At 31.9% G+C, this 14,139-nt stretch overlaps 1 long non-coding RNA gene across 1 annotated transcript; it reads right to left on the bottom strand.

Moving 5' to 3' along the window:
- Nucleotides 1-10,649: 10,649 nt before the first annotated feature.
- Nucleotides 10,650-13,916, bottom strand: LOC133176382 (uncharacterized). The gene is made up of 3 exons (XR_009719454.1): nucleotides 13,816-13,916; nucleotides 10,943-10,991; nucleotides 10,650-10,789 (listed from the first exon to the last, which is right to left on the bottom strand). It is a non-coding gene; the product is annotated as an uncharacterized LOC133176382 (long non-coding RNA).
- Nucleotides 13,917-14,139: the final 223 nt, after the last annotated feature.

The following is a 14,139-nucleotide window of genomic DNA, read 5'->3' as shown; positions in this document are numbered from 1 at the left end:
TTTTAGACTTTACAAAATACTCTCATATTACAGTAATACGATCCGGAAATTACCTTCTGTTCACGAGTTATTCCCCTTTGATGGAAATTTTAAGGCCTCTGGTTTCCAGACAAAGGCTCTGAGACTGTGATAATTGGAGTACAAAACCCTTTGAAATTGAGATGAAGAAGCGTTGAAGTTGTGTACATCGGTTTTTTATTTTTACATTAAAAATTGCGCTAGAGAGGGTCAAAAGTTAGAATGCGGAGAAGAGCAAAAATTTTGACATATTTTATTCTATATCTTTAATACTAAAATTATTTTGTTAAAACATGTAAAATAAAAGTTGTGTGTAATTGCAGGAGCTTTCATTTGATATCATTTAAAAGGGGCTGGTCCCTGAAATTGGGGATCTAGAGCCCTTGAAGGTTTTCGCTTTGTAACTCAAGAACTGTAAATATTTCGATATGGCTTTTGGAATTAAAGTTGTTTTTTAACACCATATTGATCTCATAAAAATGTTGTTCGAGTATTGCGTTATATGTAGGTACAAAGCAAACCCATAAACAGGTAAGCGTTTTCATTTGGCAAGTAAATCAGAACTTCATGTGTACATGTATAACTTAAACAAACTTGCTATAAAAATATACCCTACTTTATCTAATGCTAATGTTCTTCTAAATAAGGTTTTAAACGTGTTCTGTGGTTCACTAATAAAATATTATTTACAATTTTCTTTTCTTTTTTTACTTTAGTTTTAAAGGGAACATGTCTTCAAATAAAGGAAGGAATTAAATGTATCTTTCTTCGTTTATTATTATAAGAAATTATATAATTAATATTAAAGTTTAAGCATCGAATAATTAATGATCATTAACTGTACGCGTTTTACGCTCTCCATGTTCACTTCGATGTTTACAGTTATGTAACTCTACGTTGCAGAGGTCACCAGTGTACCAACCTACTGCGGTTATAAACCATGTAAACAAAACAAACATCTGTGATCGCGTTTTAATCCATTGTGTAGAAAGAACGATTAATGATACATTAGTTTTTTTTTTATTTATATCGAATATTTAAGATAACTTAATCTCATCTTTGATTTAATCTTTATTCCAAACATTAGTTCATAAAATCATTTCGAATTTCAATCGCTTTTACAGGTCTGTTCACTGTCGACACAACAATACGATAATAATAATAATAATAATAATAATAATAAACACTTTATATTTCTATCCCGTATTATTGTATTCTATTTCAATTGTAATTGAAAAGGTGCTAAGGCAAATAATTACAATTAGTGATGGAAGTATTAACACTATACGTATAATTTTTACTACCAGCCTCTTGTTTCTTCATTTAATATTAAATAAACAATATACATAAAATGATACTTTTAAACATACAATAATCCACACCTTCTTACAGCATACAAGTTACATTCAGCTCTGTCGCTTTGTGTTTAAATTTTGTAACCCACTCCTTGTTCACACGTGGCCGCAGTGATCAGCGAGCCGCGGTCATATCGGTGTTAAAATGCAACTTGTACTCATAGCGATTAATGATAAATCGGGTTTAAAATCATTTCGAATCTTACACATTATTTTATTTCACTCTATCTCACGCTTTTTTTATCAACCGTAAGTCCTAACCACCCGTACATTTATCCATTTTAAGTTTTATGTATTTAATTGCCGACTAACCACTAGTCTTGCAACAATTTATTTTCCTGTCTCATGTTTTAAACTGCATGTAAACATGCACGGAAATTGTAAGTGGAGGGGAAGTTTTCAATTATCGGCATCCTAACAATTTCGGAACTACAGAAATTATAAAACCTTGCAATTGACATTGTGAATATGAATTCTCGGGAAAATCGAATGATTAGCAAAAGTGCTTCTTCCAAAATCGTGAATTTCAGGGTCCCAGGGCGCCTATATCTTATATGTTTAAATTCTAAAGTAAACAAAATTTTAGAGATTTAATAATTATATTATTGTTGAGATATTCAGCTATTTTCCAACTGTAACTTGGAATCTTTCATAAGAAATTGCTCAACTAAGGACATATTTCTTACCCAGCTTGCTTTCATTGGGTAACAGAACAAACTTAATTGTTAACCATCTCCCTTTCTTCACCAAAACAATCAATCCAATTAATGAATAAATTCCTGGTAAGTCATATCTTCATAAACCTTGACCAAATAATTATATGCTACTGCAAAGGAATTTCCAAGATATACGTTAAACTTTACAGCCGTTCGTTACTCGGGTACGACTGAGTCGACCATTTTTTGTCACAAGTCACCTACATATTGACGTCATTTTCACATTGTGACGTCAAAAACATGGACCAAAACATTACATAACATTTGCTGTTTATATAACATGTGTATGACTATATGATTGTGTGCATAATTTCATTGTGATCTGAATTGTGCTGTTGTAAATATAGAGATAGTTCGCGAACTTTTTGCTCAACCCTCGTATAATACAATTTCAGTAGATTTAATGATCAGATAGCCTTGTAAGTAATAGAGCAATAAAAATGAAACAAAAATAACTTATTACATGTTCTTCAAAGACTAAGAGAGACCAGTGTGAGAGGTTAGAATTTGGGGTTAAAAATAGTACAGGGGCACTAATTGCTTGTTAATTGTCTGCATGATGATATTTATAAATCATGGATGGATTAGTACTTAATTATGAGTTGTGTTGTTACTCAAAAATATTAGACTAATAATTTCATTAATCCTGATCATCATATTTCTCCTGCTTTTGGGTAACAAAACTTCATCTCTCAGTTTATTTCATATCTATGGATCCACTAAATTGCTGTATTATACTCAGTGACCGTCAAGGCCCTTTGACCTCTTGTTTATACATAGGCTAGTTTGATATTTCACATGGATTTTATTTTGATAAGAGCATGTAATCTGTCTGTTTTACTATATTCTGTCCGTAGTACATCTCATTAATTTGTCACACTTCTTTCGATTCTGATAGTTGAAACGTTTCCCCGCGAACCACAGGCATACACATTACAAAGGTATTGTCACTTTGGGACATTTATAGGTAAGTTCTCTTGTACTGTTGACAGAAGTGATACTCTGCAGTTTTTTCACTTCTTAAATAAATAAATTAATTGATTAATTACATGTAATGCATAAATAAAATAATGATGATTTTAATAATAATAATAACACATTCATGTAATCATTAATATTTCACAGGTAGTTATACAAATATTTCACTCCATATGTATATAAGATCTTATATATGTACATCGCTGCACTGTTAAGCCTGCATAAAGGCGGCGGGGCGTAATTGATAGGAGAAAAGTTTACTGTAACATCACACAAAAATAGCAATTCCTCGCAATACCAGAAAATAAATAATTGTCGATTTTAAACTCTATACGAGTAATGAACGTAAAAATTTACCGCTGCATTCGTTTTTTTATGTCTCACACAGCAAGGTATGAACATGGACATTTGAGTCACTGATTGCGATGCACTTGTCGACATACTAAAATCTGGTGCATTTTATGAGCAGAGAGAGGCGGATCAATTAATTTTTGAGATGAAAAATGCATTTTATTATTAAACAAAATATCATTTATAGATATTAGATATACCTTTATCATCAATGTCAAACCATGTCAGATTCGTTAAACATTGAGGTGCCTCATTAAATCGCATTTTCACAAGGATATATTCAGAATAAATCTTGACATTTTTTTGTATACATAAAGAAAATATTCCTTAACTAGAATAGTGATGTTGCTGCTTTCCCGAAATCGAAAGAGTTACTTAATAAATACACAAAATACATGTTAAATGTTACACTTTTTGAACTTGAGCCCAGTTACTTGAAATTTTAACTAATAAAATGCGAATTCAAGTAAAAGCAGCAGCACTCTCCGGAAACAAGACTTGTGGAAAACAATTCATCACTTTAAATTTTTATTTGAACTAGGTTATACCCTTGCGATATTGAAATTTGTTTACGACTTTCCATCTTCGCTAGCCAAGGATTTCTGATCCGCTACTCTCCTTACAAACCCTTAGCATACGGTGCTATTAAATGTTTTTTTTTTTTCTCGAGTTGTGTTTGGAGTTGATCGCCATCGTTCGACCAATCAGCAATTGGTTTTGTAAATGATGATATTTGCCTTCGGGATATCTCTTGATTCTTAAGTCTCTGGAATGAAAAAACACAAGTAAACAACGTTTCGTAAGATAACATGCCACTCTATAAATAGATATTGTTTCATCAACTTTTAAGCTGATGTACAAATATTGTTATCAGGAATCTAATTGTAAATGTAGATTTGCACGATTAATAACAAATAAACATTGCTCGATACATTCTTGTTTACTATATTCTTTAGAAACTTAAATTTTTCAAATACGCTTTTTATTTTTGTCGATGGCGCAATTTGTGAGCATGTTGGAAGACTAGGGATCACGTGTCGTAAACAATCCCAACTTTTGACTGCACCATATATCAAGGGTTTGTGAGGAGAGTAGCGGATCAAAAAACCCTTGGCTAGCGAAGATGATGACTTTGTTATTTCTATTAATATTGAAGTCATTTATTTATAACAACTTTACAGAAATGATTTCAGTTTAAAAAAATATGCCTTAACAGTTCTGAGATTAAAATGACGAAAAATGCACCGTTTATCATTCATACTTTAGATACAAAGAAATCAAGTACTATATACTTCAAAATTTAATTGCGTGTAACTTGTCATTGGCTGCTTGACATTTCAAACATAAATTTTGTCCTAGAAAGATTTTTCATTTTGTCTGAACAATTCTCGTTCAAAACTTGACTGGGTTAACCAAATATATCCTTATTTTTCGTTGGTCTTACATGTAGCAGTGATTAAAACGTCCCCTTTAATCAGTTACATGCATTAAATTTCACTTTCTGAATAATTGCTTTTAGTTGTTTATTAAAACATTGTATGTAATGCTATATCTTAGGAGTATTCTGATAACTGTACCTTCAAGCTATCTCAAGAAGATAAGAGTAAGTAGAGTGTTGCAACCGACTGAAATAACTTATTTCTTATTCAAATGAATGTGATTCCAACTTCGAAGAAATATGCATTGAGGTAGAATAACAACTGCTTTTAAATATGATCATTTATTCACCGTGAATCGATTAATTACCTTCTTCTTTAGGAGAAAGAAATGGATGGGACATTGACAGATGAATAGAACAACACTTGTTAAACAAAGACTGTTTTGCCTAAACTTTTTCATTTTGCATTTTCATTGCTTGTACTTTTATTATAATAAAATAAAATTTAGCATTGTTATTATTTTCAAGAAATTTTTAAAGAAATTGTTTGAAAAGGACAAATGACGCCAAAAATCTGAAAATGTTGTCCGATATCTTAAATTGAAGTTCACATGCATATGAAGAGACAATTGATTCTGAAATAGTTAACAACAAATTCTTGTATTAAGCTCAAGAGAAATTTGAAAGCAGTACGGCAAAACGTTTGTTCGATCATATCAAGGTGCACACGGTTTGTGTGACCAGTCGACGGAGGATACTTATTCCTCAGTGACACCTGATCCCACCTCTGATACTTTTAGGGGTCCATGTTTCCTAGTTTCTCAATTGGCATTGTTTCATGGACTTTGAGCTACATGGACTTACTGTTCGATATCTTCATATTGCATCCATCGGCCGTCCTATGCTATAGCCTCCAATGAAATTAGTTTCTTTTTATGCCATAAAAAATAATTCAATCTATCAAGTTTATATATTCTCACCTGTAATATTCAACTTCTTCCGTTTAGAAATAAAAATAGATGTAGAAAAAATCGTAAAAGAAATTTCATAAACTTAAGGAACAATCCTCCTAACAAGGGCTGAATAAGTATTTTTTTCGCTCCACAGTAAAACATAAAGCTCCACGGTATATTTTACTGTGTCACAGTAAAATTTATCGTATGTCACTTTGAACAACCGCTGACCTTGCTTATTAGACTCAGAAAATCGGTTCATGAAAAATTCATTAAAAAAAAAAATAGAACAATGGTTCATTTCACCATTGAATTTTGTGTTGTCTGTCAGTAAGAAAAAAAATAATTTTAAAAACATTTTCATTAGCTTCTATTCTCATTCAAATTTAAATTGATGGGGAACTCTTCACAGGCACTTTCTTTTATTCCGAATCGCACAGAGGAGTCGTCCAGTGAACTATTCGGAATAATTAAGGTTAAAGTTAAACAGTGATCCCAATCATCTTGAACCAATAATATCATTAAATAAATCATCGTTTTTAAATGCAAGTAGGCTTCAAAGACAATATACCGCATACATACTGTAGATTTATATTTTTATAGATTTCTTCAAAAATAGGACTGCACTTCAGTTTGCATATGCAGTTGATATTAAAGTAATATACTATGGTTTCCGCATTGCAGAAATTTGATAAAACCTAGAATGTATGTTAACCCCAGCATACACACTACATTTCTAATGATTTAATATTTAACACTGCTATGTAAAGATTCTGCCTGGTATTTGTTCATGATAATTGTCAAGTTTCCGCAATGCAGAAACTTAAAGAAATTTCTTATTTGCTACTTAAACCCTGCCAAGAATGTATATCATATATCATAATTTAAAGCCTTTTCTATTTACAGCTGAATTGAAAATATCCCCTTCATTAATCTCAGAAAAAGGATTCACACATATCACATCACATTCCTTTAATTTAATTCAAACAAAATGCATAAGTTTTATTAAAAATGCATACGCATTTGTGAAATTAAATGCAAAGTTCACTTCGATGGTACACAGTTCGCAGTTCTTATCGTCCAACAGAGAACTCATTCAGTAGTTGGTTTCAGTTCTTGATACCTCACTTGTACTAATTCTATTGGTGGCTTTTTGTCAATCTGAACTGGCCAACACTTCACTGTAGTCTGCATGCATGCCCTGATCTTTTTTCTGTTAACTTTGAACATATCAATCTTTAATTATCCTTTTCATATCACTGGAAAAATTCTGGAACGGACCCGAAAGATCATACAGTCATTCAATCAATCATGCTAATTGGTCTACGCACTCATTAGTCAACGCATTTCATTGCTTATCCTGATTGACATCTTCATTAGGTAAACAGAGTCCTAGAGTTTGCTTTCTGGATGCTTACTTAAATCAGGGTTTGCTATCGACATGTGCTATTGGTCCGCCCGGGTTTTCTGTGAGGTTCTCTCTGGATTCGTTCGAGGTCCGCTAAAGCGGACCCAGATCGAACCGGAAAAGCAGACACGGTTTCGTTTGGTTCTGTTTGGTTACTGTTAGGTTGTGTCTGATTGGTACTATCTATTTGTCGGTACTATAAAAGGGACTTATACGTGGACTATGGTCATTATTTTTTTATATTTGAAAACTATGAAATGTTTACTACAAAAGTCTGTGAATAGCACAAAATGTAAATTGTACATTTTTTTTTTTTTTTTTTTTTTTTTTTTTTTCCCGATAAGCGATGCGTTAGTTAAAGTGGATCTCTAAATCTCTGCAAAATGAATTACCGCGTCATTTTCACAGTGCTGACGATATGGAAATTGTAGAACAAATTAAAACCTCTATTAGCTCACAAAGAAAGTAGGAATATAATATAATAAAAATATTCATGAGGGTATATTGATTCGTAAGTAAGGAAAGTTAAAGATTGAAAAGTTGAAGTCATCATTTTTGTCATAAATTTTTGTTGTTAGGTTACTATTAATGTATTTTCAAGCAAATTATCCAAATATGAAGCAGATGTGTCAGATTCTGTGGTATCTTTTATTTCAAGTTCACTGGGATATACATGTATCGAGTCGACATATGAACGGAAGAATTTATGGTTAATTGATAATACATCGACAATATATCTGAATGTCAAGTTGAAGACTTCAACAAGTGTCTTCTTCTTCTCATGTAAAAGTTTCTGAATAAATTCTGCTTCATATGAATACAAAAAAGACTGCTAAAAACGGGGCACAATTGGTACCCATGGAAATTCCGACAGATTGTTCGAAAACCTGATCTCAGAACATTTCATAGCTTTTGCCAATCAGAATTTCAACTCCCTCTTTTTTTAATATCTAGTTCAGAGTACTTGTATGTGTGCAATCAGAATGTTTTTTTTAACAAAATAATTTTGTAAATGACCAATGACAATGTAAGTCAATTCACGATACTGTGAATATCGTGAATATTGTGAATATCGTGTGTGTGTGTGTGTGAGGGTGTGTGTGTGAGAGAGAGAGGGAGGTGTATGTGTGTGTGTGAGGGTGTGTGTGTGTGTGAATATCTTTCTTTCCAGATCGGTTTTATATATTTCTATATAAATGAGTATTAGCCAATTAGTTTTCAACGCACATGCATGCACCTGGTTTTGAAAGTTGCCATACGCGGGTACATGAAGGTTTAGCTTCCGTAAACCCTTATATCACAGTACATTACACGCAGTCACTTCTCTGATCTACCAAGATATGACATCATAACGGAATATGACGTTAAGTCACTGCAAACTGGATTTGTCATGACGAGGAGAGTCTCATTACTGTTCTAAATATTGTAATCTTGACTCGCCGTTTGCAGCCTGGGGTTGAGTATTTATCATTGAATATTAAAACGTTACTTTTTTACAATTTTGTTTTGTGTATTCAATACGATATTGCAAAACAGAGACTTTGAAATGCTTCCACTTATGGGGCCATTGTAAAGAGGTAGAATTTATATATGTGTATATAATAGATTGGCAAAAGTGGTTAAATATTTTTTTTTAATCAAAAGTGGAGACCGCTCTCTAAATGTATCCTTGGATGGAGGTTAAATATCTTTGCTTTAATGTAAATTATGATGAAGATTGGGGAAAAAACTCTCAAATATGTGGGTAAATTGAAATTCTCGTAAAATATGTGTACACAATTAATGATATGGCTCGTATCATGCACACAAGCGTCTCACGTACAGAGGAATACAATTAGTTTATTTCTGTGACAAAATGTAAATAAAATTTGCGACGAAGTGTTTTTATGTGCAACACTTGGAGATATAATTGACCGTTACACTTTCAGCCGAGTCATGTGATTTCGCAACAAATTTGTTGATATATAACTGAGAGATTCTTGTATGCAAATTGTCTGTATTTATTTTCGTAGCCTACATATTTAAATCAAAACCGATCTAGAAATTAAATGAAATGTTTTAAATGCAATAAATTGCGTTGGAGAGCCATAATATAGCTGCGCAAACCTTAACTTATAGTATGTCATCATTAGTGCTACATCATAGTTTTATATGAATTTCAATGGAATTACATACACTCTGGTCTTTTGTTGCTGAAAATTACATCTAAGAGTTGTAATCACTTACAATCTTCGCCAATCAGATTACAGCACGGGTGTTTTCTACATTCCTTACATATATTTTCTGATAACATTTCGAAATATGTATCTTTTACCTAAATTTCAGAGTATTTAATGGACTAGTAAGAGAATTACAGAAAATAGAGTATCAGCCAATCAGAATTCAGCGAACATGCGTACATGTCCTTGATGTCACTTTGTTAGTGCCATAGTGTACATGTAGGAACATGCAAGGACTAAGGCAAAAGTAAAGTCACAACTGCTATAAAATCTATAAGATTTAGCAGTTTAAATATTATTTTTGTTCAACCCTTGCAGTTGGCCTTATCATCCTTATCCATAAAGTATGTCAAATTGAAGTACGTTCTGGGTAAAAAAAAAATCTCCAATTTGAAACATAAAAAACCCGATATTTTTCATCTTCATCAGCATTAATCAAAGATTAAAACAGGAATGTTTTGTTAAATTAATATTACATTTAGCATGCTTATTATCTTAAGCTAAAACCATTAAGTATTTATTTGAATATGATTTTCACCAGAGGCAACTTGTATAATCTTAAAATAAATACTGTACTTAATATTATTATTAACCATCATAAAAAACTTTGATACTTTGATTTACTATATAGTAAACTTTGCTCTTGACGTTTCTTAAAGATTTTGGGCCTTATGATCTCTTTAATTAAGCAAAAGTAATCTGAATATTAGAAAAAGTATGTCATAAAGCAAGTTATATCGATTTTTCACATTAAAAAGTGCATGTTGGACTTGGAGAAAAAAAAAATAATTAAAAATCACAGTAAAATACTTTAGCTGTAGGAAAATCGTTGATTTACTATACTAATAATAAAAAAAAATGATACTTTAATTAATTATAGTTAATTAGTATTGTATTGATTACCATGTATTTGCTTGGGAATTTTCATTTTAATTTGTTTCATCTAAATTTTTCTTTAATCTCTGGTCCATATTTCAAAACGCTCTAGAAAGGTGACGTAGCTATGACATTGAATATTATAGGTTTTGTTTTTGTTTTCCTGACTGCAGTTTGTCTCAATTGCCAGTGTTCATGAAATGGAGGGGAGAAACAATGTCTTCGGTAAGAAATGAAAATATTTCATTAGAATTTAAAGATGGATGATTTGTCCCACTGTTTTGAAATATTTTGCTCCATCTGCCATTCAAGAACGATTTCCTCATTGTGAAAAAGAAAGAAGTAACACAAAAATGCTTTTGATATAATCAAGTTATTTAAAATAAAATTACATGCTTGTAAGAAACACGTGTGCTATTGCAAACCAGTAAATAAATGAAATAAACAACCAAACAAAAAAAATATTGAAAAGCCAATCCTGGTTCCATTGCGTGTTCTATTCTATTCATCTACCAACGTCCCAACCATCTCTTCCTCCTAAATAAGAATTAATTTCATCATTTCACAGTAAATCTATGTTCATTATTGTAAATGTAATCAAAGGTAATATTTATCCTTTTTCACATATGTTCATCTAAGTACTTCAACTAAGTAATGCATGTTTTCAGTCCGTAAAAATGCTTCACTTACTCTTTTTCCCTTCTTGAGATAGCTTGCCGGTTTAGTTATTTGAATCCTCCTGAAATTGGAATTTATCTACATTTGTTTTGTACTTGCATCATCTCTCCTTTCTCTTTCTTTTGAAATCTGCACTCAACTGTTGCATTTATATGACCATGAAAGCAAATACCTTTGCTATGAATGCAGTTTGTATCTCAAGCTTGCATAGAAAAAGCGTATGCAATTTACAGATTAAAAAGTATAAAAATGAAAGATTATGCAAAAATTATAAATTGCAGTCTTAATGTAAAGCTTGGAAAAATTCAAAATAACAGAAATAGCTAATTGGGATAAATTTACTTTTTTTACCTTAATCGTGATCAATATTTTTATTGTATAATTAAACTTTCTTGAAAGAAAAAATATCCCCATTTATTTCAACATCGATTTCAACTCAACAGCGTTGTATCAGTGGAAATTTTGATACAAACAACATTTTCTCTGCAGACATATTTACCATGAGGCCCTAACTGGCATCATGAAATATGTCCGCAGAGCAAATGCTCTTCATTACACCATGTTCACTGAAACAACGTTGTTTTTTTTCTTTTATAATTCTTTTTCATAGATATTCAAACCTTGAAATTTAGCAGAAAAAAGACATTCGTGTATTTATTAGAAAATAATTTTCTTACTGACTCCTAAGATAAAGAGCATGAAGGACTATATTTAATGAGCCAGCAAAAATTAATAAGACGATTTTTTGGATCAAATGAACAGTCGTTTTGGGACAAATGCTATTTGGGAACGCTCTACATGTTATTCTGTTTCAAGCACAAATCTTCCTTTTGTGAAGGTACGGCGTTTATTACGTGATCAGGAAGCCTGGGTTCGATTTTCTTTGTGCGCGTCGCGCCAAACCTCAGATGTGAACATAGATAGTGACTGCTCCCTCCTTAAGGGCCCAGTATAAGAAGTAAAAAGCACGGGTCTTTCGGATGAGACCTTAAAATCGAGGTTTCGTGTCAAGATAAAAAACCATCACAGCTAAATGACCCCGAGTGCCGACTGTAGGTCTATGTAGTTGAAGCCTTGCACTGGTATATTATTGAAGTCTCTAACTAAGTGGAAAAATATCACTGGATTATTCAGATCACTGAGTAAGTGTTTGTTTATTTTAAAAATGAAATTATAGAATAACATAATTTAGTGCGCAGCTAGATTAAGGACGCCCATGAAATACACGCCTTATATATTCAGAGAAAATGAATACAATTTTATTTTTTTAACAGTTTTGATGAATGTGCATTGTGGTGTTTACATTTGGATATTTCTGGTCTCTGCTGTTGGGCCAAAGCGACATCACTTACATCTGATGTTTGTCACTGGACAGGTTTAAAATTAGAACATATATGTACTACTTCAAAGATCGTAAAAGTTCAACGATATACGGGTATCTTTCGGCTATAATTATGTTTTGTTTAAGAATAATTTCGTAACATGAAAAGTGCTGGAAGCAACTTCCTCATCCTCGGGAATTGCGTAAAATTTAGCTGTCTTTCTATAAACTCCAGACAGAGATGTAATACGCACTGGAATAATGTTACATTACGAAATAAATAAACAATGCACAACCAGCTCCCAGCACTTTTCAGAATAGTAGGGAAAATAGTTACACGTGTTTAAAAATTCAAAATTTATAGTGAAGCGGATATTGTTGAACTTTTGATATTTTCGAGGGGCTGAACCCTCATTCCAGCACATTACTGGACAAATGTGCTCCGTACGGCTACATATAAAGCCTACATGTTATCAATTTACTTTGACAATCAAATGTGGATTAAAATATTTTAGAATATGTATTTATTTTGGTCCTACTAAGCTCGTTTCGTATTTATTTTTATTTTTACAAGCTACGATAATAGCTTGATCCACGCCTCAAGTACAGAGAAACTCTGTGTCCAACTAAAAAATGACGTCATCTCAGTAAGTACAGCGAGATCAAGCTGGCTTTTATTCTACATACTCAAAATGCTATTTGGCAAGATAAGTTGCACTTTTATTTATCTTTATAATATTTATAAGAAGCGAAAGTATTTTAGTGTTTTTCTTTTTAAAAGAACATCCAATATTTATTCATCAAGATTCATTTGATTTCCCGAACCTCTGCATAGGCTGACGTAGATATGGGAGTCCTTCACCTAGCTGAGTTATTACTGCAAGAGAAGAAACGAGTAAATAAAAGCAAAAGGACAACAATTCCATAATATCCATGTCTCTGATCCTTAACAATGTTTCAACGATGAAAAACAAAAGATGTGTGCAAAATGTGAACGTACTAAAAAAGCAGAATATAGAACAGAAAGATTATTGTCACAGATAACAATATTGCTCATCTAAATATTGGATAAAGTTATACGCATGGGGAAAAAAATCAAATAAATACTGCTGAATATGCCAAATTCACCCCCCCCCCCCCAAAAAAAAATATAATTGCACCAGGGAAGACATTGCTTCATTTATTGTTATCATGTTTGAAAAATTATGAATCATTGAAATAATGAAATAAATAAATTACTCAGCATATATATATTTTTTTTTATTTTGATATAAAATTACACCTTATATAATAAATTCAATTTCGATTCTGCAATCATGTATACGAAAATTTAAATTGCATTCTAACGATATATATTTTAGAAGCTTGTAATACACCATGTAAATTTCTGGTGTATTCTTTGCATACCCCGACCCTTTTATTCTGTGCCATTTTGTTGTTTTATCAAATAAAACTGTTCCTTATGCTTCAAATATACTAGCTTTCCCATAGTCGTCCTGGAAATTAAAAACAAAACAAAACAAAGAAACGAAAAAAAAAATGTGACCAGGAGAAATATAATTACCCCGTGGCTCTGTCACAATGACAAAAAATTTTGCAGTTATTACAGTCTTTCCCTCTCTTCAGATTTACTGATTTTCCGTCTACGTCTTGGTAGAGACATTGAAGGAGCAAGAGCAACACCAAAATCACTACAGCTTTCATCTAAAATAAGTTGTAAGGAAACTAGTCATAAGTAATGTATTTAAAACACTTTAATACTATATAAAGTTAGACTTTTAGAATTCCTACCTTTCTTTCAGTAGAAGTACACGTGGTATGACTATTCCACTGTTTGCTAATTCCATAATATATGTATGAATGACAACGCAACATCTGCTTATTACAA

This window comes from Saccostrea echinata, unplaced genomic scaffold (genome assembly GCF_033153115.1).
Source record: "Saccostrea echinata isolate AGI-Se365-2 ecotype Australia unplaced genomic scaffold, CSIRO_AGI_Sech_v1 ptg000075l, whole genome shotgun sequence".
NCBI classification, from domain to species: Eukaryota; Metazoa; Mollusca; class Bivalvia; order Ostreida; family Ostreidae; genus Saccostrea; species Saccostrea echinata.
Note: the sequence above shows the minus strand (reverse complement) of the source record. Positions and strands in the feature narration are given on the sequence as shown.